General features: G+C 36.2%; 1 protein-coding gene across 2 annotated transcripts in view; it reads left to right on the plus strand.

Moving 5' to 3' along the window:
- LOC136838712 (soluble guanylate cyclase 89Db-like) overlaps window positions 1-16,138 on the plus strand; it is a 198,848-nt gene that overhangs the window by 50,135 nt on the left and 132,575 nt on the right. Inside the window, exon 1 of one of the 2 annotated variants that reach the window (XM_067104133.1) lies at window positions 13,554-13,703. The exons of the other annotated variant lie outside the window; for it this stretch is intronic. The gene's annotated coding sequence lies outside the window, so the exon portion shown is untranslated. Of the gene's footprint in view, window positions 1-13,553; window positions 13,704-16,138 lie in introns of those variants that run through there. 2 annotated transcript variants of the gene reach the window in all.

A 16,138-nucleotide genomic window follows, 5' to 3' on the forward strand; every position in this document is an offset into this window, starting at 1 on the left:
CTGTACATTTTGAAACTGGGAGGTAGTTCAAACTACACTCTGAAATTGGCAGGAAAATTCAGACTACATTCTGAAATTGAGAGGGAAGTTCAAACTACATTCTGAATTAGGAAGGAAAGTTCAAAGTATAATTCATACTAATTCCTGAAATAAGAAGGAAAGTTCAAACTAAATTCTGAAATAGGGAGGAAAGTTCAAACTACATTCTGAAATAGGGAAGAAAGTTCAAAATACATTCTGAAATAAGACGGAAAGTTCAAAGTACATTCAAAATAAGGAAGAAAGTTCAGACTACATTCAAAATAAGGAAGAAAGTTCAAACTACATTCGGAAATAGGGAAGAAAGTTCAAAGAACATTCTGAAATAGGGAGGAAAGTTCAAACTACACTCTGAAATAGAGAAGAAAGTTCAAACTACATTCAGAAATAGGGAGGAAAGTTCAAACTACTTTCTGAAATAGGGAGGAAAGTTCAAACTACATTTTGAAATAGGGATGAAAATTCAAACTACATTCTGAAATAGGGAAGAAAGTTCAAAGAACATTCTGAAATAGAGAGGAAAATTCAAACTCCATTATGAAATAGGGAAGAAAGTTCAAAGAACATTCTGAAATAGGGAGAGAGGTTCAAACGGCATTCTGAGACAGGGAGGAAAGTTCAAACGACATTCTGAAATAAGGAAAAAAATTCAAACTACATTTTGAAATAGGGAGAAAAGTTCAAACTACATTCTGAAATAGGGAAAATAATGCGTACGAACGTTATAACATTTCCTCCCTTCTCCCCAAGTAATGCATTCTTTATCGACTTCACGTATCAGGTTTCTCGAAATAAAAGTAAAATGAAACTAATGCAAAATGAACAAAAAGGGGATTGGGGAGATAGAAAGAAATTAATGAATATGCTAATGAAAGCGTGACGCAGATTACAGAAACGTTAAGAACATTGGAAATATTAAAAGCACTTTGCAAAGAAACCGGATTTTGTAATAACGTACAAAAGGGTCTTGGGAATACGCATACAGAGAGAGAGAGAGAGAGAGAGAGAGAGAGAGAGAGAGAGAGAGAGAGAGTTTACTTTTTTCATTCACTAGAAAAAATATATCGCGACGTTAAAAAAAAAAAGATGAATGAGAAATTAAAACGGTACAAAAATTTAAAAAATAAAATAAAATAAAATAAAATAAAAAATATGAATTGTAAAAATGGAATCTGCAAGGGAAATCTCTCTTGGCGGAAAAACTCAGAATAGAATCTGGTCTGGGAAGAAAAATAAATCTCATTCGTAAACACTTGAGGAAAATGTTTTGACTGTTATTTTGAACCACGCGAAAACAAACGTTAATGTGCTAAACAAACTTTTTTTATTTAAATCGTATAATGTTGCCTACGCGTTTTCACGATGTGCATGTGTGTGTGTCTGTGTGTATGTATATATAATATAAATATATTTATATGTAATATATATAGTGTGTGTGTTGCGCGTGTACGTGTAGGTGCGGAAAATAAATAAATAGAAATGTGTGTGTATGTATGTATATATATATATATATATATATATATATATATATATATATATATATATATATATATATATATATATATATATATATTTACATGTGCAATATATATGCATATTTAATGAAGAGAGAGAGAGAGAGAGAGAGAGAGAGAGAGAGAGAGAGAGAGAAGCATGAATACGTAATACATCATACCCTACGAATCGGCTGAACGCAACTACTAAAACCGCCCCCACAAGTGTTTAGGTGCCGTATCAAAATATTAGTTTAGGCAAAATTTACATCGCCCCAACAACGGCCCCGTTGAGCCGCTGCTCCTTCAGAAAGAAACAGCCCTTATCGGTCGAAGCCTCTTTCCTCACGCGCTTGAAAAAGTCTTTCTGGGACTTGCTACGCTTCTGCGATTTAATTACGGAATTTCGGGTTATGTAACGTTCCACAGACGATTTCCTACTCTTCTTCTTCCTCTTCTTCCTCAGAGATTGAGTGATATTCTTAGGCGTTTTATTCCACTTTTATTTACAGGAGTATCTGACTTCCTACTGACGATTTAAATTACTATAGTTGTTATTTATATACTAGCCACATTTTCGGCTTGTATGAGGGAATCTCCTTAGCCTAGTCTGGATATATAGTGGGTTATATAACTGTAGTATATAATTTAGGCTAAAGGCCAAGCGTAGGACCTATGATGCCATTCAGCGCTGACATGGAAACTGAGAGTAAAAAGGGTTGAAAGGTGTAACAGGAGGAAAACCTCGCAGTTACACTGCGAAACACTGTTTAGGACATGGTGGAGAGTAAGATGGAAGAAAGCGAATATAAACAACGGTACAGTAAAGGAATAAAAGGGGTTGCAGCTAGTGGCCGAAAGGACGCTGCAAAAGAAACTCAAGTAACTGATTTTAGGTATTGCGTAATATACTAGCCACACTTTCGAGTTGCAAGGGGGTGAATCTACTTATCTTGGATTGTGTTACAAACTTGAACAAGCAAACTGATACACAATGGGTTATGTAACTGCATTCTTCTTCCGATTCTGTCTACGATTTCAAGTAATATGTAAAATTATACAACTGTTTTAAACTCCTATTCCCGCTGTTATGTAATAATCTCTTAAGAGATTTCAGGTTTTAATAATAATAATAATAATAATAATAATAATAATAATAATATACCTGTATTGCATTACGTAATATTATATATATATATATATATATATATATATATGCTTTATGTATATGTATATAAATCTAAATATACAGTCCATACACACACACACACACACACACACACACACACACACACATATATATATATATATATATATATATATATATATATATATATATAAGAGGCTAGTCTACATTATACCGGCTTAATGTAAGCACGGGCGCTAGACCATACATGTCCTAAGTTGTTGAGAAGCAATAAGAAGCACTGTGTGGACCTCCGGAATCGCCCAAACGAACCGAAACGGCTATTAAGTTGAACAAAACGACAGAAAAACTGGTCCGAGTTACAATGAGAAAGTGACGAAGCAGTGGTTCTAGCACACTCATTTTATTATTATTATTATTATTATTATTATTATTATGATTCAGAAGTTGCACCCTATTCATATGGAACAAGCCCACCTCAGGGGCCAGTGACTTGAAATTCATGCTGCCAAAGAATATGGTGTTCATTAGAAAGAAGTAAGAGGAGGTAAAGGGAAATACAGAAAGGGGAGGTCTCACTAAAACAAAAAAAAAATAAATAAAAAAATAAACTAACAATTTAACCAACAGATAAAAATTTAAGTAAATTACTAAAGTGCAAGAAGAATAGTATTAAGGCAGTAATGCATTGCATCTTCGCTTGAACTTTTGAAGTTCCAATTGCACGAGATCCTGCTGTTCCACAGTCCAACGGTCACGTTGAACGGTGTGAGGAGTAAAGGACCTCTGGAACTGAGAAGGGAAGACATCATCATCTTTAGGGAGTCGACAGAGTTTTTTAAAACGATTTCTCAAAGGAAAGTTGATCTTTAGAGAGAATAACAGTCCTCTTACAGCAAACGCATTCGCTCACATTACGAAAAATGTACATCACATGAAAAATGGTTATGTACAAAGAAGGGGAACTAAATGCCTTTTAATATTCCTGGATTAAGGTTTTACTTTGATCCATTTTTTTAGATCCGCGGTAACTTTTTTTGTGAGTGACTACATTTTGCATTTCGTTTCAAAGGCAGTTTTATTTATACGTATACATCTGGGACAATATGTGGGAAGCAATATGAATGAAAAGAAAACACTGCTTACCAGAAATTGAAGCAAAAAATTAATGAGCAATATATGAGTAAACTGCTTAAAAACTAAACCTTGACGGAAGAACCCTACAACGCATGCGCAGGTAACGTGCCAAGAGAAAATTTAATAACTATTAAACAGTGGTTATATCTTAAAAAGAACGTCGCACTTAAATCTGGAGATGAAACAAAATAGGGTATAAAGAAAACATAAACGCACAAAGGAAATTACTCCACGAAAGACACGATTAAGCAATTTCACTAAATGATAAAACCTCCTTTTCAAGCTCTTTCGTGGGAAAAAAATATAAAATATATAAATCCTTCGCATTTACGGAAATTAAATTCTGAGAGCAAATGCCGAGGAAACCTATCAAGGCGACTTTTGAGGCACACAATGGATCAGTGGAATGTGATTTCTGCAACTTGGGAAGATCAAAGAAAGTTGATAAACCTCATGGTAAATTTCAGTTTATTAGTAAATTGTCACTTTTTTTTTTACACGTCAGCGAACAGCTGCTAGAATGAGATAATCTCGGCGGTACGTGGGGTCTTACAACTTTCCTACGGTTTCGTTAAATAAAATTATGACATAAATATTGGCTGAATTGACTGCATGCAATTTCAATGATGCAAATTATGTAGATAAGGTTACGTATGGCATTGGTAACCAAGTCCACTTAGACTAAATAAGTAAGAGTTAATGTACAAATAAGCTAGGTAAAACAATTATTTTAATTCAGTATGTTTAGGCTATGTAGACTATGCATGATCATGTGCAGTTAGGTGAAGTTGGGTTATCAAGTAAAGCTAAGTAAAGTAAGGGTAATTAATATTGGCAACCTTGAAAGTTATTTAAATTTATATGCAATTAGGCTATGTAAGGTACGGGGAATTTAAGTAAGGATAGGTAAGGCAATGATAAATAACGGTGTTAAAGTAACTATGCGCTGTCGAAATACTGTAGTAAGGTAAGGATAATTGTAATCAGGTTAGGTATGATTCGGTTAATATAGTGCAGTTAGTTTAAGTGAGTTTAATGCAATTAAGCACATTATACAAATATGAGTAATTAAATACGATTAATACATAAATGGCAACTGCAAGTACAAATGGGTTAGATACAGTACGGGCAACAGGTATTACAAGTGAAAAGAAAATATGATTCCGCATGAAAATCTAATTTCCCGAAATTGCGACACACCACAATACTATTACATCTGACAGAAACCAAAGGAAATACAGTAGCTAGATCTTTTTTATCAATTTTAAACTCAACAGATTAATAGATCTACTGATTCATCTGACAAATAAAACATACAGTATATTAATCATCTGCTTCTGACAAAGGATCTACAAGAAAGCAAATTCAAAATATGTACTTGTTTATTCTACTATGTACACTACAGTATTAGGCTGCAGTAAAAACACACTGACAGTCTTTGGGCACAGCCGATATGGACACTAACCAAAGAATGCTCAAATGGGCAAGAAGTTTGCACTTGAATCAACTCACTTTTACTTTGTTGCTTAATAAAGCACAAGGAAAACAAGCCATGATAGTCCTAACTATTGTGATACAATGCCTGCATTGACAAGACAGGACTAGGGTATGCAGGGGCTACCCACTGTTACACACAATACAAAACAACAGCATGTCTCAGCGGATTCCTGTGACTACCTTACAGTTAACTGGTTCTAGCAGTTAATATGTGGAGCTTTCCACAATGACCATCTTCGCCCTTGCTATGGAACAAACAAATATACAAACGTTTCATACTATGTTATAAAAGTAACACCACAAGAAGCTTCTATACCACTAGAACACCTTTTAGTATTTCCAAGAGTTGTGACCTACCACATTACTGCTGCATCAGACAGTTAACTCTAGAAGTTGCTAATTCCCTTTGCCACATGGAGGGGCTTCTAGTGTCATTTCAACACACTGATGTCATGCAACTTGCTTCCTATACTGTATTTTTCAAAGGTTCGAATATAAGTACAAACAACAATCATTCCTTCAGAGAGCAGAGCAAGTCATCATTTGCGAAAACCCTTGACCACGATCCAAGAATTCCACTTCATACTAACTTGTTATTTATACAGAGCTGTAACATATTACATTTTCATGTCCTGTTTTTACCTCAAGCTACAGAAATAATCAATTCATCCCACACCTCTTGTTCTTAGGGCTGCATTAAATAAAAATGTACTACTTTTAAACCCTATGTAATCTTCCACACTAGATACGGTACTACAATATAAAGTGGGAAGGCAGGTGAAGACACCTGGTACAACGAAAACCATGTAAAATTAGGGTAGGTACAGTAAGGGTAATCATGTTTGATTAGGCTCTAAGATAATTGCAATTACATACATCTAGGATAAGAAAAGTAAGGGCAATGAAGCAGAGTTAGAGAAGGTAAGGTAAGACTGATTAAGTGCAGTTCAGCTAGGCAGGATAAAGCTATGTAGGCTATGGGTGATTAACTATGAGTAGGCAAGGTACAATAAGGTTAATTAAGTGCAACTGAAACAAGCATTAGTTAAGGGTAACTAACCTTACAAATCCTGGATGAACATGGCATTTTGAGTACTGTCCATCTTCACTCCTGTTGCCCATTGTGAAAAATCTGAAAACAGTAAGAAAAACTTATTTACCAAAATGAAAAACTAATATAGCATAAGTATACATTGTAACATTTATGAATTAACATTAATAGAATGCACAAAGAAATCATGAAACTTACAACTGTTTAAATGAGTGAGCACATCTAAACAATTGCCTCTGCTTGAATTGTAAAAAAAAATGGGCTTGAAAAAGCACGTTGCTGTAACAGTATGCCATTCAAAAGCAACATTAATAAAGTCTAGCATATACAGTACTCAAGAACTAAAAAAAAATGTGAAACTTAACAATCCTGTTAGCATATACAGTACCTTGCAAAGCTAAGCTGTTCCTTCCCACTACTGTAAACTTTAGCTAAAATAGATTTCAACCTTATTGGTCCTTTGTTTCACCTTTGTGTGTGTACATTATTAAATTTGAAAATATATTTTATCAGATTAAAGAACGATACTGCAAAACCAATTATAAAAAAATACATGTCAGTTCATGATTTTTCAACTAATTTACACTTACATCTTGCAACCTTGAAAATGAATACAGGCTGTGCGTTGGATTCTGGACAGGGGAAAAAGTAATGAAATGTAATTTGGTTAGGTTAGGTAAGGGTTGTTTGGTACAGTTAAGACTGTTGAGTAAGGTCAGGTTAATCAAGCTGAATTACTTAGGTGGTACACTACACAGTGTTTTCTCATTAAATGCACTTGTGCCCTAGGTTTGTTTCAATGTGTTTTCCTCCTTCCCAAGAACGAAATCACTCCAGGTACTGTAATTTTAAAATGCAGCAGGGAACCTTACACAGTAACCTTCTTTTATTTGCTCTAATACTGTATGTCCATAGGCTACCCAAAAATACTACTGTAATCATGGATAGCCTATGACTAACATAACTTTAAAAATTTCTGTTGAACGTAAAGAAATAGGAATTATTTATAACTTTTTTAGGCATCTATTAAACACAAAACAACATAAAAATATAACACTAGCAATTGAAGTATGTCAGCCAAGAACTTCGATCACAGTTGCCTAGTCTACCAAACCACCCAAAGGTACAGCATTGTCTTATATGCATGTATAATGAATGGTGTTCATGTACAAGTGTAACAAGAAAACAAATGCACAATGGCCAGATTATGTACAATGTCCTGCTAGTTTGTCACCTGGCTTTGAATCCACCATGAAGATTACTGCTTTGAATACATGAGCTGTATCTTTCAACATAATTGCATGTGAATTAGGCCTAAAACACCTAAAATATCAGATATTGTATGACAAATTAATTTTTCTGCCAAATTAACATAAAGCACCTTACATTTTTCCAACTGCTTATGCTGTTTTGCATGTATTGTTCCTTTTTCTTGGAGTTAGCTCCTAACTTCTGTTTTCCCTAACCCACCATCTAACAATTTTGGATGACCACATTTGGAAACCTAGGGTTTTGGTGGAAGAAAAAAAACTGAATCGTACCTACACCAGCAGTTAAATATACTCTAAAGAAGCAGAGGGAAAAATATATTGTTGAATTACATTATTACTAAATATCACAACGAGGAAATCACCAGATGTTGAGGATGAACTTCTAATTACAGAGATAGGCTACACCCTAATCCCACATTCCTTAAGCTAAACTAACCTAACCAAGGTGTGTGTTTGTTGGGGGTGGGAGGAGACATCCCTTAACTTTGCCTAAATATTTGGACAGTACACCTTACAAGGGCTCATAACCTAACCTAACACAGAAACAGCATCCTATCTGACTTACCACCCATATACCCTTGCATGTAGAGTACTTAGCATATTGATTTAAGGCTTGGAAGGATGAAGGCTATGCTTCTCACCAAAAGTATCTTCTATCCTTGGAAGGATGGTGATGGAATAGTTTGGCAGCGCCGAGCAAAATGAAATACTCATTCCGATGTGGTGGCACATATGATATTCGCATCGTAAATTGATTCAAAATGAGGAATTCCCGGCCATCACAGTATTTAAAAAAAACTTTAATTGTTGAAATATCACTTTCACTTTGTTCACTTTGTTTGGTTTTATGTACAGCCCTCCACAGGGATAATTCCCTCTCTCGCGGGCCCGTGTACGTTTTCGAAATAAGGTGCTTCTTATATTTTCTAGTCTTTCAGTGTTTTCTCGTCAGGATCGTAGCTCCTGCAGAATAGGAGTCTTTAGTTCCTTTTTAAATTTGCATTTTTCTTGTATGCTCTTTACTTCCGGATCATTTATCAGATTTCTAATAGTGTTAGTTTTATTTCCTACGGACTGTATGTTTATTAAATTGCATGGACGATTACTAGCCAAAGCCATGGTCTGTATTATTTTTCACCTTTGATACATTAATAATTGCTTTCTAAAAAATACCTCCTTTAACTGCAGTCATAGAAAATAACCTTCACTGAACAATTACATCAACAGTCAATCACTTGGCGCCTGCAGACAGATTTCAGATGGTAAGGCATTTCTAATCGCTGAATATATTACTCCATAGCTTGTGTGTTAATGCTATTATGAAACAAGCAATCTCTGCAAAACCAGTATATGAGAAATACGTCGTGGAAACGAATGTCTGATAAAGAAAACTGTGTGGTCTGATAATACCCAGAAACTTTAGTGGTATCCTGGGGTTTTTACTGGCTAAAATGTTATCAAACAGTTACAGGAGTGATCACAAAGTTGGCGGGGAAAAGAATCGGAAAAGAGAAGAGAAGATAAGCGCTATATTCTTCTGAAATTAAGATAACCTCAGAGAGGTGACATCAGATACTGGAAGGGATCAAACGGAGACTTTAGGAAATCTATGAAACCTTAAAAAGTCAATATCGACGTTGTCATTAACTTTCCTTCCAAACTCCATGAGAAGAAAAACGCAATCAACTTTTCTTTCATATTCCATGAGGAAAAACTCAGCAATCACTCTCATTCAATGAAAGGAGCTCCTTGCGAGAAATCAATATGTCAAATCTTACCCCAGCATCAGGCATTCGTCCCGCAGAATTCGGAACATCAGGATTCGAGTTTTTTGCAAAATCAGAACTTGCAAGGAAACATCGTGTGCTTAATTTGACTTTTCACTCATTCCCAATGTATGAATGGTATGCTACTTCACTTGAAGATTACTGCAGATTCACTATCCTGTGAAGCAGATACGGTGAACATTTCATATATTAACTAATAACACCTTTCCAATTAATGTACTCCTTGGTAAACAGGTAATTTTTTTACTTTAAACACACTAGGCTGGACAGTACATTCAATAAACAACAACAACTTATCAAACCCTTATCTCGCGGCCCTATAATCAGAAAATTTTAATTCTTGATGGTTACCAATTTAATCTGAACAAACTATCATGTTTCACTCCTATAAAGTCTACAGTTTTATTATTTACATTACTGGCGTGATAAAAGTCAGTAGTGATAAACATCCCATTAATACAAATGATTAACTAGTATCATTTATCATAAAGACGTGGTGATGAAATTCAAGGGAGATGATCCTCTCTCTCTCTCCGAAGGTCAAGCCTCACTAACCATTACGTGCGTCGTCCCCGATAACACCATCAAACTTTTACCATGAAAGAAATACCTGGATGACATTCAAACTTTTTACTCCATCTCCAGTATTCTTTACTGAATTCTGGAACGAAGGAAGATCTAAAAAATACTGACCCACAACAACAGCATAGAATAAAATACTGGCAAACTATTCCACGGAAACAGGGCAAGACAAAAATTTGTATTCACTTTTTCTTTTCGTCCGGAGCCACTCAATTCTTTACACAATTCTGAAAACTGGCGCGCATTCCAAACATTTCCACAGGCATCCAGACACTTCATAGTTGCTTTTTCGTTTGCTAAATTTTTTTGTGCAGTGCAAAGGCTTAGGAGTTACCTAATGTTGCGTGTTTCTTTTCTGGAGTTTGTAATGTCTGTTTTTAGTAGGTGTATACATATACATTTTTTTACGGCGAATGACTACAAAACCGTGTAAAATAAACACCCCGTTTGCGACAAACCAAACCTACTTAATTTTTTTTTCCTTAACTAATCCTCCATCTGATTCTCACTTAACAATTTCCAATCATTATATTTGCCCACTTCTAATCATACCAATCCGTTTAACACTGCAATATACCAAATAGCGCCTAGTATTTGATGAGGCCAATGCTAACACCAGCGCGAGAAGTCAAGATCACTTTAAACATGAACTCCGGTTCACTTCCGTGTCAATATTAGAAAACAGTGAGAATATTGAACCTTAACTACATGTCCCAAACAACATCTTGTAGCTAGACAGAACTCCACATTCCAAATTCGAAAAGGACATGTAAAAAATGCGCCGAAGTGGCGTTTTCTGTACAGCGTATAATCAAGGCCACCGAAAATATCTATCTTATGGTGGTCTCGGTATCATGCTGTATGAGCCGCGGCCATGAAACTTTCAGCCACGGCCCGGTGGTGGCCTGTCCTATAGCACTGCCAGACGCACGATCATGGCTAACTTTAACCTTAAATAAAATAAAAACTACTAGGGCTAGAGGGCTGCAATTTGGTGTGTTTGATAATTGTATGGTGGATGATCAACACTCCAATTTGCAGCCCTCTAGCCTCAGTAGTTTTTAAGATCTGCGGGCGGACAGAAAGTGTGGACGGACAGACAAAACCATTTCAATAGTTTTTTTTTTTTTTACAGAAAACTAAAAATTTCAGTATCCACTAGGCTAAGAATATTGCAACCATGACAAACTTCGGTTCAGAGCAGCTGCCGTTAAAACTATTCTTGTAAGTTACGAAATGTATCCATCTTACCTTCTTTCTTTGGAAGGTGGCAACTTTAATTCGCTTTTATTACTGCCGATGCCTTCATGTTACAGTTGCTAATCGTACTAGCAATTTTTGTTACATCTACACCTGACCTGATGGGAGAGCGCGAAGCTGCCTGGAAAGAGGAAAGAGAACTGAATTATTCAGTTGTGTACTGATGATTTGCGATCAATAGCAAAGCAAAGTTGCAGACGAGGATATGAGGTCTCGGAACTCGTATCAGAATGTCAGATCAATGTTTAACTGGGGAAGAAGTTTAAGAGGTGAAAGGTGAGTGGGAGGTGGGTTATCGTTTACAGTGGCAGGGATGGAAATTAGGTTTGAAGTCCTAAGGTGTTGCAGGCTAGTACTGATTTACTGTTTTATATCAACAACTTTAGGGTAAGTGCGTTTTGCAGGAGGATTTAAAGCCTCCCCCCCAAAAATAAAGTTTTAAACCGATGAACCTGGTCGAGACTGTAAGTTACTTTAACTGAAATGACACTGAACACAATTTTTTATTAATCTAATACTTCTCAGTTGCACTTGCAGCCAGGCTTCACATAGCTATGACTGCAGCCAAGTTTTCCGTGAAAGCATTTGTCCACAACACAAGGGCAAAAAGTTAAATATATCTTAGTTTTACCAGACCACTGAGCTGATTAACAGCTCTCATAGGGCTGGCCCGAAGGATTAGACTTATTTTACGTGGCTAAGAACCAATTGGTTACTTAGCAACGGGACCTACAGCTTATTGTGGAATCCGAACCACATTATAGCGAGAAATTAATTTCTATCACCAGAAATAAATTAAAGTTATGGATGAATTACACTACGAGCAATACAGTAAAAATGAAAACACGAAAGCAAATACAGAAATGCAGCTAAGAAGGCCAATATGACAAGAAGTATAAAAATCAGTAACAACGAAATGAAGATCACATAAGTTACACCAGACTGACAATTTAATCTTTTAACAAAATTTATACATAAGACTACCTAGTCTTAAAAATGAGAAGCAATGAGACTGGCAAGTTTATAACAAACATCAAACAGATTCATAATAGGTGATGCTTCAATTAACGCAGGGTATATATGACTACGTTTCTCAAGTGAAATTCCTTCGTACAACACTTCAAATTTATTTGCTTATATTTTGGTTGTTTTCGAACACGAGGTAAAACACGTGATAAGCAGTCGGAAACATATACGGTACTTGTATTTGGTGAACTTGAATAAGCAACTCGTAAATGTATAACGTGTTCTCGTTCGGATATTATGACAGCTTCCAAAAACAAAAGAAAAGGTGGAAATTTCATATATAAAACTAAAAATTTTCTGTTAGAACACTGAGGTCATTAACGAAAGTTGTTATACAAAACCTTTTCATGTCATTATTCTAATTTATTGCGTGGGGGGGGGGGCGGAGAGGATGAAGGAGGAATAATACCATCAAACGAACGACCCTCTCGGCTGCACCTGACATATTTACCTTTATGTCATCTTCCTACTGGTGCCCCCAGCCCCAGCAAGCATTTAGCCTAAATTGTGGCTGTAATTTCATGTTTAGCAAAGTGCGTTAATTAATGCTTTGCTGGGGTAATTTCATCGTGAAGTTTATCACTGCAATGTTTGAATGCTGTTATAACGAGCTTTTTTAATACGTGCAGTACTGTTTGGTTTTAAAAAACCATGTTAGTTTATCTGAAAAAAATACTAAATTATCTCATTCTCTGATATCTTAACTTTAACGTAAAGTATATCTACCAGCAAGATATATTTCATTGGAATTGTTTCATTTCCTAAAACCTGGCAAGTATTAAAAACATTGGCCTAGTCAGTACTTACTGTAGATGGGTGAACAAAACTATGACAGACACTGTCACTAAGTAGGCTAGATAAAACATTTATATCTTGAAAATCTAAAATGAAATTTAACCGCTTGGTACAGATTTTCAACAGGGAACTTCACCTGGTGCCTTTGGTGGCCACAACTCAAGAACCATACTAACCATACTTGGGTTGACTGGGTGAGATTACAAGTGAGACAATCTCCTCTTCGCTTAGTATAATATCCCCCAACTTCATTTGAGAATGTTCGTCACTTTCATCAACCAATATTCAAGTTTCCAAGAACTTCCCTAACCTTGTCTGAAGACTGTTGGGCAGTAATATATTTACAATATATTTACACGCCTTGTACTTACTTCCTTAGTGAAACTGGTCACACGCACCCATGTAAGAAAATCTATTTTACGAACGCAAAATCGTTGGAACATGGCGGCATCAGGAACTACTCCCAACAGCGTATGTCAACTTGTCAAGAGTTAAAGGGTTCGGTGAGCGGAGCTCCGTTGCTAATATGGTAGTACCAACATTTTTAGTGTTTAAATACTGCCATATCCTGTTTTTTACTTGACTTTCTGGTATAACAGTGCGGAAACGTCAAGAAACGTAAGTAAGCTTAATACCTCAGTGATTATTTTGCAAAATACGTTAACTGTCTGATTATGTTATTAAAAGTTTCTACTTTTGCCGCCATTTCTGGATAACCGACTATTCGGGGGTAGGCTACGTCGAAAATGGTTGTTTTTAATTACATTCCGTTTTTATGGCTCACCGTCTAGGTTTCCTTGGTGCTTCCCTAACGCCGTAAAATCTAATTACTAGCGTGCAGATATGCAGGATAGCCTTTCGTAGTGTTAGCCTAACACAATCGAACGCTGCGAATAAGACTTCATCCCACAGACGGGGTATCTGGCAAACGGCTTTTCCAAATTATTGCCGGGAGGTTGCTCGAGTATCACCTCATTTTATTTTACTACTATCAATGCAAACGTCTTACTATCAATGCAAACGTCTGTGCTTATGTTTAATTTATGGTAACCATGATTAAATTATTTCTTGGTTCACAGTTGTGGTCGAAATTATTCAAACATTAACTCATACTTTGGTTTCATCCCGTGCAGATGACGAACCTTGGCTGGTGTTGATTGTACAGATATTGTGTATGTGCGTGTGTGATCAGTTACTGGAGTAACAGGAACTACTAACACTAATTTAGCCTCGCACACATATTCTTAATATACTCACAATATTTTTAATAGTCACTTGGACCCTATTAAACCCGCGGACACAAATCGTGTGTTGATAGCCCTGGAAGGCGCCATTTCTAAATCTTATTGCCATATTTTGCCACCGGAAATTATTGCGTCAGTAAACACTTAAGCATCGCCATATCAGCTAAGCAGTCAATAGTGAACTAATAAACCTCCAAAGCATCACCAGCTGAGCAGTCCATATATATAGTAAACTAATAAGCCTCCACTACTAACTAAACCAGTAATCACGGAAACACATGGACGTCGTGACAAAAATGTCGGCGCTACAACTGAAGGAATCGATGCCCAAACGTCAAATTGAAACCGGAAACACGGCGAGGGTCCACCAGTCTAAGTCGCATGAATGCGTCCATCTACTTTTTTTTTTTTTTTTTTATACAGTTGGAAGGTCCGACTTGAATTATGCGAATTAATATGTATAAGTTAGTTCAGCCCGAATCCAAGCACACCATAAATAATAAGGTGCGCCTTCTTTGTTGAAACGAGTTGACTTGACTCATTCGTAAGTTGATTTTGAATTACTGTACTTTTATATCCCCAAAAACGGTCATGCCATTGCACATACGATTTTTAACTACAGGTCACGTTTTGCTGGATTATTGAAGGTTCTGATTTCATCCATAAAGGTATAAAATAACGAATAGGTCGCTTAGAGTAAAAGCGACATCTTGCAGTCCTTTGATTAACCTTCATTGTGTTTATATAAATAACTAATATATACATATATACAGTATATATATATATATATATATATATATATATATATATATATATATATATATATATATATATATACATATATCCACAAATCATAATTAGATTTAAGAACTAAAAGTAAGGCAGTGAAAATGGACTTTTTCAGGCTTATACACAAGGGGAATCCTCTCCAATTCCTACTGTAATAATTCTCTAATGCGGATATACTCTTGAAATGACGTGTGTTATGACTGAACACAACATTAACGTGAAAATTCGAGACGCCCTTGGATTCTCCCTCTGTGCGTAAATTCTCTAAGAGATATGAGGAGAATCTATTACTCGGAGGATTTGAGCAGATCTTGCGTGCCACTCACGGTAATTAAGGATACCCTTGATGACGCTGAAGCCTGCCTCTCTCTCTCTCTCTCTCTCTCTCTCTCTCTCTCTCTCTCTCTCTCTCTCTCTCTCTCTTGGCTTTGTGGTCTTTACTGGCATTTAAGCGTAATGAGATTTTGCAGGCACCGTGTATGATTTTAGCGGAATCTACGACTGGCTTGAGGAAACTTATTAAAACCAGTGACATAACTTTACGTCATGTCCCTGTAGAGCTGAACTTAAGTTTAGTAAAATATAGTGCATTGTTATGACCGGTTTATAATTAGTGGGCGGTTTCTCGTTTCCGTATCTTTCCATCTTCATTAAAACTGGAATAGATTTTCGCTGAAGAACCTCTGAATTAGACAAATTATAAATGCACGGAAAAAATTATTGGCGTATGTTCGTTAGTTCAACGTGCTCACTCACTTTCCTGACTCCGAGCCTCCATATGGTACACCCCCGTTCGTAACAGACCCCTCTTGCAGTTTTAATAAAGATTGTTTTTTCCCTATATACGATTGTCAGCCGTACTCCCAAAACCTTTCACATGGGCTTAGGATCAGCAATGTGACGTGGTAGCTTCTGATAGGGGGAACCCTCTGTACTCATGAATTATCTTGACAGGGTATTAGGTTGCAAGACATACGACTTATTCACTACGTGTTCCCACTCAAAGAGGGGTATATTACC

Source organism: Macrobrachium rosenbergii, chromosome 5, assembly GCF_040412425.1.
Source record: "Macrobrachium rosenbergii isolate ZJJX-2024 chromosome 5, ASM4041242v1, whole genome shotgun sequence".
Taxonomy (NCBI): Eukaryota; Metazoa; Arthropoda; class Malacostraca; order Decapoda; family Palaemonidae; genus Macrobrachium; species Macrobrachium rosenbergii.